This window comes from Manis pentadactyla, chromosome 13, assembly GCF_030020395.1.
Source record: "Manis pentadactyla isolate mManPen7 chromosome 13, mManPen7.hap1, whole genome shotgun sequence".
In the NCBI taxonomy this organism is placed as follows: domain Eukaryota; kingdom Metazoa; phylum Chordata; class Mammalia; order Pholidota; family Manidae; genus Manis; species Manis pentadactyla.
Window position 1 is genome coordinate 74,455,676 of NC_080031.1, and position 8,918 is coordinate 74,464,593.

Sequence of the window (8,918 nt, forward strand, 5' to 3'; positions counted from 1 at the left end):
TGGCAAAGATCAAAGACAAGGACAAAGCATTAAAGGTAGCCAGAGAGCAAAAAAAGGTTACCTACAAAGGAAAACAAATCAGGCTATCATCAGACTTCTTAACAGAAATCCTACAGGCCAGAAGAGAATGGCATGATATACTTAATGCAAAGAAACAGAAGGGCCTAGAACCAAGACTACTGTATCCAGCATGAATATAATTTAAATATGAAGGAGGGCTTAAACAATTATCAGACAAGCAAATGTTGAGCGAATTTGCTTCCCACAAACCAACTCTACAGGACATCCTACAGGGACTGCTCTAGATGGGAGCACTCCTAAAAAGAGAACAGAACAAAACACCCAACATATGAAGAAGGGAGGAGGAGGAATAAGAAGGGAGAGAAATAAAGAATCATCAGTCTGTGTTTATAATAGCTCAACAAGTGAGTTAAGTTAGTAAGATAGTAAAGAAGCTAACACTGAAACTTTGGTAGCCAAAAACTTAAAGCCTGCAATGGCAATAAGTTCATACCTTTCAATAATCACCCTAAATTTAAATGGACTGAATGCACCAATCAAAAGACACAGAGCAATAGAATGGATAAAAAAGCAATATCCATCCATATGCTGCTTAAAAGAGACTCACCTCAAACACAAAGATGTGCACAGACATAATGTCAAAGGATGGAAAAAGATATATCATGCAAACAACAGAGAGAAGAAAGCAGGTCTTTCAAATCTGGTATCAGACCAAACAGATTTCAAAATAAAGAAAGTAACAAAAGACAAAGAAGGACATTACATAATGATAAAAGGCTCAGTCCAACAAGAGGATATAACCATTATAAATATATATGCACCCAATACAGGAGCACCAACATATCTGAAACAAATACTAACAGAACTAAAGGAGGAAATAGAATGAAAAGCATACATTCTGGGAGAATTCAACACACCACCCACACCAAAGGATAGATAAACCAGACAGAAAATAAGTAAGGACACAGAGGCACTGAACAACACACTAGAACAGATGGACCTAATAGACATCTGTAGAACTCAGCACCCAAAAGCAACAGGTTACACATTCTTCTCAAGAGCACACGGAATATTCTCCAGAAAAGACCGCATACTAGGCCACAAAAAGAGCTTCAGTAAATTCTAAAAGTTTGAAATCCTACCAACCAACTTTTCAGAAAACAAAGGCCTAAAACTAGAAATAAACTGTACAAAGAAAGCAAAAAGGCTAACAAACACATGGAGGCTTAATAACACGCTCCTAAATAATCAATGGATCAATGACCAAATCAAAATGGAGATCCAGCAATATATGGAAATAAACGACAACAACAACACTAAGACCCAACATCTGTGGGACACAGCAAAAGCAGTCTTAAGAGGAAAGTATATAGCAATCCAAGCATATTTAAAAAAGGAAGAACAAGCCAAAATGAACGGTCTAATGTCACAAATATCGAAATTGGAAAAAGAAGAACAAATGAGGCCTAAGGTCAGGAGAAGGAGGGATATAATAAAGATCAGAGAAGAAATAAATAAAATTGAAAAGAATAAAACAATAGCAAAAATCAATGAAACCAAGAGCTGGTTCTTCGAGAAAATAAACAAAATAGATAAGCCTCTAGCCAGACTTATTAAGAGGAAAAGAGAGTCAACACAAATCAACGGTATCAGAAACGAGAAAGGAAAATCAGGACGGACCCCGCAGAAATACAAAGAATTATTAGAGAATACTATGAAAACCTACATGCTAACAAGCTGGGATACAGAGGAGAAATGGACAACTTTCTAGAAAAATACAACCTTCCAAGACTAACCCAAAAATAAACAGAAAATCTAAACAAACCAATTACCAGTAACGAAATTGAAGCGGTAATCAAAAAACTACCAAAGAACAAAACCCCCGGGCCAGATGGATTTACCTCGGAATTTTATCAGACATACAGGGAAGACATAGTAACCATTCTCCTTAAAGTTTTCCGAGAAATAGAAGAGGAGGGGATACTCCCAAACTCATTCTATGAAGCTAACATCACCCTAATACCAAAACCAGGCAAAGACACCACCAAAAAAGAAAACTACAGACCAATATCCCTGATGAACGTAGACGCAAAAATACTCAACAAAATTTTAGCAAACCGAATTCATAAATACATCAATAGGATCATACACCATGACCAAGTGGGATTCATCCCAGGGAAGCAAGGATGGCACAACATTCGAAAGGCCATCAACATCATTCACCACATCAACAAAAGAAAGACAAAAATCACATGATCATCTCCATAGATGCTGAAAAAGCATTTGATGAAGGTCAACATTCATTCATGATAATAACTCTCAGCAAAATGGGAATAGAGTGCAAGTACCTCAACATAATAAAGGCCATCTATGAAAAACACACAGCCAACATTACATTGAACAGCGAGAAACTGAAAGCATTTCCGCTGAGATCGAGAACTAGACAGGGATGCCCACTCTTGCCACTGTTATTTAACATAGTACTGGAGGTCCTAGCCATGGCAATCAGAAAAAACAAAAAAATACAAGGAATCCAGATTGGCAAAGAAGAAGTTAAACTGTCACTCTTTGCAGATGACATGATACTGTACATAAAAAACCCTAAAGACTCCACCCCAGAACTACTAGAACTGATATCGGAATACAGCAGAGTGGCATGATACAAAATCAACACACAGAAATCTGTGGCTTTCCTATCCACCAACAATGAACCAACAGAAAGAGAAATCAGGAAAACAACTCCATTCACAATTGCATCAAAAAAAATAAAATACCTAGGAATAAACCTAAAAAAAGAAGTGAAAGACTTATACTCTGAAAACTACAAGTCACTCTTAAAAGAAATTAAAGGTAACACTGACAGATGGAAACACATCCCATGCTCGTGGCTAGGAAGAATTAATATCGTCAAAATAGCCATCCTGCCCAAAGCAATATACAGATCTGATGCAATCCCTATGAAACTACCAGCAACATTCTTCAGTGAACTGGAACAAATAATTCAAAAATTCATATGGAACCACCAAAAACCCCGTATAGCCAAAGCAATCCTGAGAAAGAATAAAGTAGGGGGGATCTCACTCCCCAACTTCAAGCTCTATTATAAAGCCATAGTAATCAAGACAATTTGGTACTGGCACAAGAACAGAGAAACAGACCAATGGAACAGATGAGAAAATCCAGATATTAACCCAGACATATATGGTCAATTAATATTTGATAAAGGAGCCATGGACATACAATGGCGAAATGACAGTCTCTTCAACAGATGGTGCTGGCAAAACTGGACAGCTACATGTAGGAGAATGAAACTGGACCATTGTCTAACCCCATATACAAAAGTAAACTCAAAATGGATCAAAGACCTGAATGTAAGTCACGAAACCATTAAACTCTTGGAAGAAAACATAGGCAAAAACCTCTTAGGCATAAACATGAGTGACCTCTTCTTGAACATATCTCCCCGGGCTAGGAAAACTACAGCAAAAATGAACAAGTGGGACTATATTTAGCTGAAAAGATTCTGTACAGCAAAAGAGACAATCAATAGAACAAAAAGGAACACTACATTGTGGAAGAATATATTTGAAAGTGACAGATCCGATAAAGGCTTGACGTCTGGAATATATAAAGAGCTCACACGCCTGAACAAATAAAAAACAAATAACAAAATTAAAAAATGGGCAGAAGAAATGAACAGACAGTTCTCCAAAAAAGAAATACAGATGGTCAACAGAAACATGAAAAGATGCTCCACATCGCTAATTATCAGAGAAATGCAATTTAAAATTAAAATGAGGTATCACCTCACACCAGTAAGGATGGCTCCCATCCAAAAGACAAATAACAACAAATCTTGGTGAGGCTGTGGAGAAAAGGGAACCCTCCTACACTGCTTTTGGGAATGTAAATTAGTTCAACCATTGTGGAAAGCAGTATGGAGGTACATCAAAATGCTCAAAACAGACTTACCATTTGACCCAGGAATTACACTCCTAGGAACTTACCCTAAGAATGCATCAATCAACTATGAGAAAGACCAATGCACCCCTATGTTTTTTGCAGCACTATTTACTATAGCCAAGCATTGGAAGCAACCTAAATGTCCATCAATAGATGAATGGATAAAGAAGTTGTGGTACATATACAGAATGGAATACTACTCAGCCATAAGAAAAGGGCAAATCCTACTATTTGCTGCAACATGGATGGAGCTGGAGGATATTATGCTAAGTGAAATAAGCCAAGCGGAGAAAGAGAAATATCAAATGATTTCACTTATCTGTGGAATATAAGAACAAAGGAAAAACTGAAGGAACATAACAGCACAGGAATCACAGAACTCAAGAATGGACTAACAGGTACCAAAGGGAAAGGGACTGGGGAGGATGGGTGAGTAAGGAGGGATAACGGGGAGGAAGAGGAATGGGGGTATTAACAGTAGCATGCATGGGGGGTGGGAGAAATGGGAGGACTGTACAACAGAGAGGGGACAAGTAGTGATTCTACAACATTTTGCTATGCTGATGGACAGTGACTGTAAAAGGGTTTATAGGGTGGACCTGTTAGAGGGGAGAGCATAGCAAACATAATATTCTCCATGTAACTGTTGATTAATGATACCAAAAAAAAAAAAAAGGCAGTTCCTGTGTGGTGAACTCCAATGACTTCTTCACAGTGGTATAAAGGGCAGATAAACGTGTAGGCCAAGGGTCTGTTTATGTTTATACAGAGGATCATAGCCAGTTTGGCTACCCCGAAAATGAATTAAGATACGATATGAAAAAGAACTTCCAACATCAGCACTCTCTGGAAGACTCATGCCAGAAGATGATCATCAAAAATCCTCAACAATGATCCACGCACTGCTACAGGTGTAAATGCACTCATCCCACCAGTTCCTGGACTTGCCATGGGAATGAAGAAGGAGATATCTAAGCTGGCCTGTGCATACAGTAAAACAACAAACTTGACTGGATCTATACTGTTGGAACTCAACCAAGAATTAGAAGAAGTTCAAATTGTAGCACTCCAAAATCTTACAACCACAGACTATTTACTGTTAAAAGAACATATGGGATGTGAAGAGTCCCCAGGAATGGGTTGTTTTAATTTATCTGAATTCCCTCAGACTGTTCAAGTTCAGTTGGACAATATCCACCATATCATAGATAAGTTTTCACAAATACCTAAGGTGCCTAACTGGTTTTCTTGGTTTCACTGGAGATGGCTGGTAATTACAGGTATGCTTTCGTTATGTAACTATACTCCTATTATGTTAATGTGTGTACGCAATTTAATTAGTAGCTTAAAACCTATACATGCTGAAGTTACTCTACAAGAAGATATGTCAAAGAAATAATCAAACATCCCATGTACCTCAAGACAAATGCTGGGCATAGAAGCCACAGGGCATAAATATTCAAAGAAGTAAAACACTAACTTTTCCACACAATAAGGCTTCTCACTCACTTACCAAATTTACATTTCCCTGTAAGGCCTGGAAATTGACTGGCTAGCCAGAGACGGGTAAGTTTCCTCAAGGGAGGAAAAATCTAATACAGGCACAGTCGCATGGGGGCCATCAGGTGAGAAAATTGGGATCAACAGAGGAGAGGCTTAGAACCTCACCCCCCTGTTCTGAGAGAAATCTTCTGCATACGTGGATGTTTTATTGCCCGTGTCTAGCTTGGATTAATACATAGTCTACAGGCACACACCTGATCATCTACATTTGCTCTCTTACAACACTAAACTGTTTTCTACCGTTATTTTGTATCTACCTACCACTTCAGTCTTTTATTAAAAATAATAGTTATAAAGAGAGAAATGTGGTATCCACATATAAATCAAGTATAAAAATCAAATGAGTATTCATATTTGAACTGACTGTTTATAGTTCATAATGCATGAGCAAACCTGAAAGTTTCTATGATGCCTGCCCTTGTACTGTTCACCATGTAACTTATTCACTATGTAAGAATTTGTTCTCCATGTAAGAACTTTTTCATTATGCTTCAGAAGATTGGAGACTGATGAAAATTAGGCTTGGGGTGGATTAATGATTGTGCATTGAGCATTGACTCCCCTATACAGAATTTTATTGTTGTTAACAACCATTTGATCAATAAATATGAGAGATGCCCTCACACAAAAAAAAGCACACCCTTCCAATTGTAAAATAAATAAGTAACCAGGATGTAATGTATAGCATAAGGAATATAGTCAAAATATTGTAACAACTTGGTAATATGATAGCTGATACCGAGTATTATCATGTATATAAATGTTGAATCACTGTGTTGTACACCTGGAACTAATGTAATACTGTGTGTCAACTACCCTTCAATAAAAATTAATTATCTAAAAAAAAAATCTGTGCTTGGCCCTGCTGAAGGAATGAAGTTGGTGCGCGACAATTGCAACCATACGTGATGTATTGATTCTTAACATACTTCCTTCCTCACCTCCAGGGAGCTACCTGACCCAGGTCCCTTCCTAGATGTGTCACTATGGCTCCAGCCTAGAAGCCAGGTGCCCCAGACCCCTGATTTCAGTGGGCCATCTGCAGATATTGTAATATTAGTGATGAATGGCCAGGATACTTAATATTCCATGGCCTGTTTTGGTTTATAGGGATTCCTGAGCTTGACAGGATCATTAGAAACATCTCCCTAGTGATGTGAGGCACCTGGAAAGTGAGAGTAGGAGCCATAGAAACCCAGGAAAAAACCTCAGACTCCTCAGCTCAGGAGGTTCTTTAATTAGGAGAGCGTTGTATAAACTCACCGCTGAGGCCAGGGGCACCTGTGCTGTGCCCAGTGAGACCTGCTGTTTTTATGTTATCACCTCAGGACTAGTAGAAGAGAATTTACAGAGGATCAAGCAGCATATCCATCAGTTTAATGAGCTCACAGAAAAAGAAATGCAGGTCTCCTGGCTGGGCCAGATTATCAAATCCATCATGGGTAGGTGCAGGCCTGGTTGGTACCCTTCATTCCCCTACCTAGAGTGATATTATTTGCTCTCATATTTGGACCACGTCTACTTAGTCTTCTAATTAAATCTGTCACCTCTTATTTCGAGTCCATCAAGCTCCAGATGGTGATGCAAATGAAAGCCCCCATGACAGTCATCCCACATTTACCAGGGGTCACGAGATAGGCCACTCAGAGACTGAACCCAGACTGCTGCTCCCCAGGAGTCATTCATTGTCAGAATTAAGCAGCCCAAGTTGTCTTTCCCCTTTGCCTTGTGACAGTGAGGGTTATCTCTTCTGAGGTGGGGTTGAGGCAGGTGGGAGTAAGGCAGAAAAAGGTCAAGGCCCTGGTAAGGTAAAGTCACGGTCAAGGCTTCACAATAAACAAGAAGATTCATCCTGGACATTTGGGAAAAATCAGCCAAAGAAAAAATGTTTTTTTCTCTTCCCTTTCATCCCAGCTTGGCCATAGCAATAGGTCCCAGCAATAACTCCCAGCCACTTGCATGCTTTCTGTGCTGATAAACCCCAGACAATGCAGCTCTAGTGGCATCGCCTCTTGGAGCCCTCCTGGGCAGTGGGAGTTTTACTCTTTCCTTTTCACTTCATTAAAAACTTTGCTGGTTGCTCCATACTCTTGTCTCCTGACTTCATTCTTCATAGCATCCAAGACATGATCCTGGGAAAGCAGCATCTTCACTGGTAACAACTTCACCTAACACATTTCACTTAAAAATCATTTCTATGCAGGAAAAGCTAACGACTAGATCTACCTCTACTACTGTAGTGATGTTTGCATTTGATAGGACAGATTTACACCTGCTTTGTTTTGTTAACTCTAGATTCATGTGTAATAACCATTTCAGATTTCAGATTTCAGTGTGTCTCAGGTAATGGTTTAGTAAAAGTAATACACCTTGGAGTATATTTGGGCTTGAATATATTTTCCTTAAGGAAAGTTCCATTTTTAATATATTAAAGGAGATGTAATTTATTTAGAAATCAAGCATGGTTATCTTATGTTTTCCTGTTGATCAAATAAGATATCGTTTCCTATTAGTTAACCATGTTGGAATCAAAACCTCATGATAACATAATTTTTATTATGATAGACTTTTTAATTTACAAAATAAATACTGAAAAATTATGTTTGCTTATTTTATTCTAAGAATCCAGCACATACCACCTTACTGTGGATTCACAGTAACTCATGGAAGTAGAATCTGTTTTGACCAGATGTTTAAGGTGCATATTAAGAAAATTGCCAAATTGCATAAGTTTGCTGTGGAGACAAATCAAACTCAGGCCAGCACATACCTGGATTCACTTTCTTTATTTCAGTAACGTATTTTTATATCTTTTTTTTTTTTTATTTAAGGGTAGTTGACACACAGTATTACATTAGTTTAGGTGTACAACACAGTGATTCAACATTTATATACATGATAATTCTAGGTACCAGCTATCACCATACCAAGTTGTTACAATATTTTGACTATATTCCTTATGCTATACAATACATCCTGGTTACTTATTTATTTTACAATTGGAAGTGTGTCTATATGTATATATATATATATATATATATATATTGTGAGGGCATCTCTCATATTTATTGATCAAATAGTTGTTAACAACAATAAAATTCTGTATAAGGGGGTCAATACTCAATGCACAATCATTAATCCACCCCAAGCCTAATTTTCGTCAGTCTCCAATCCTCTGATGCATAACGAACAAGTTCTTACATGGAGTACAAATTCTTACACAGTGAATAAGTTACATGGTGAACATTACAGGGGCAGTCATCACAGAAGCTTTCGGTTTTGTTCATGCATTATGAACTATAAAGAGTCAGTTCAAATATGAATGTTCATTTGATTTTTAAACTTGATTTATATGTGGATACCACATTTCT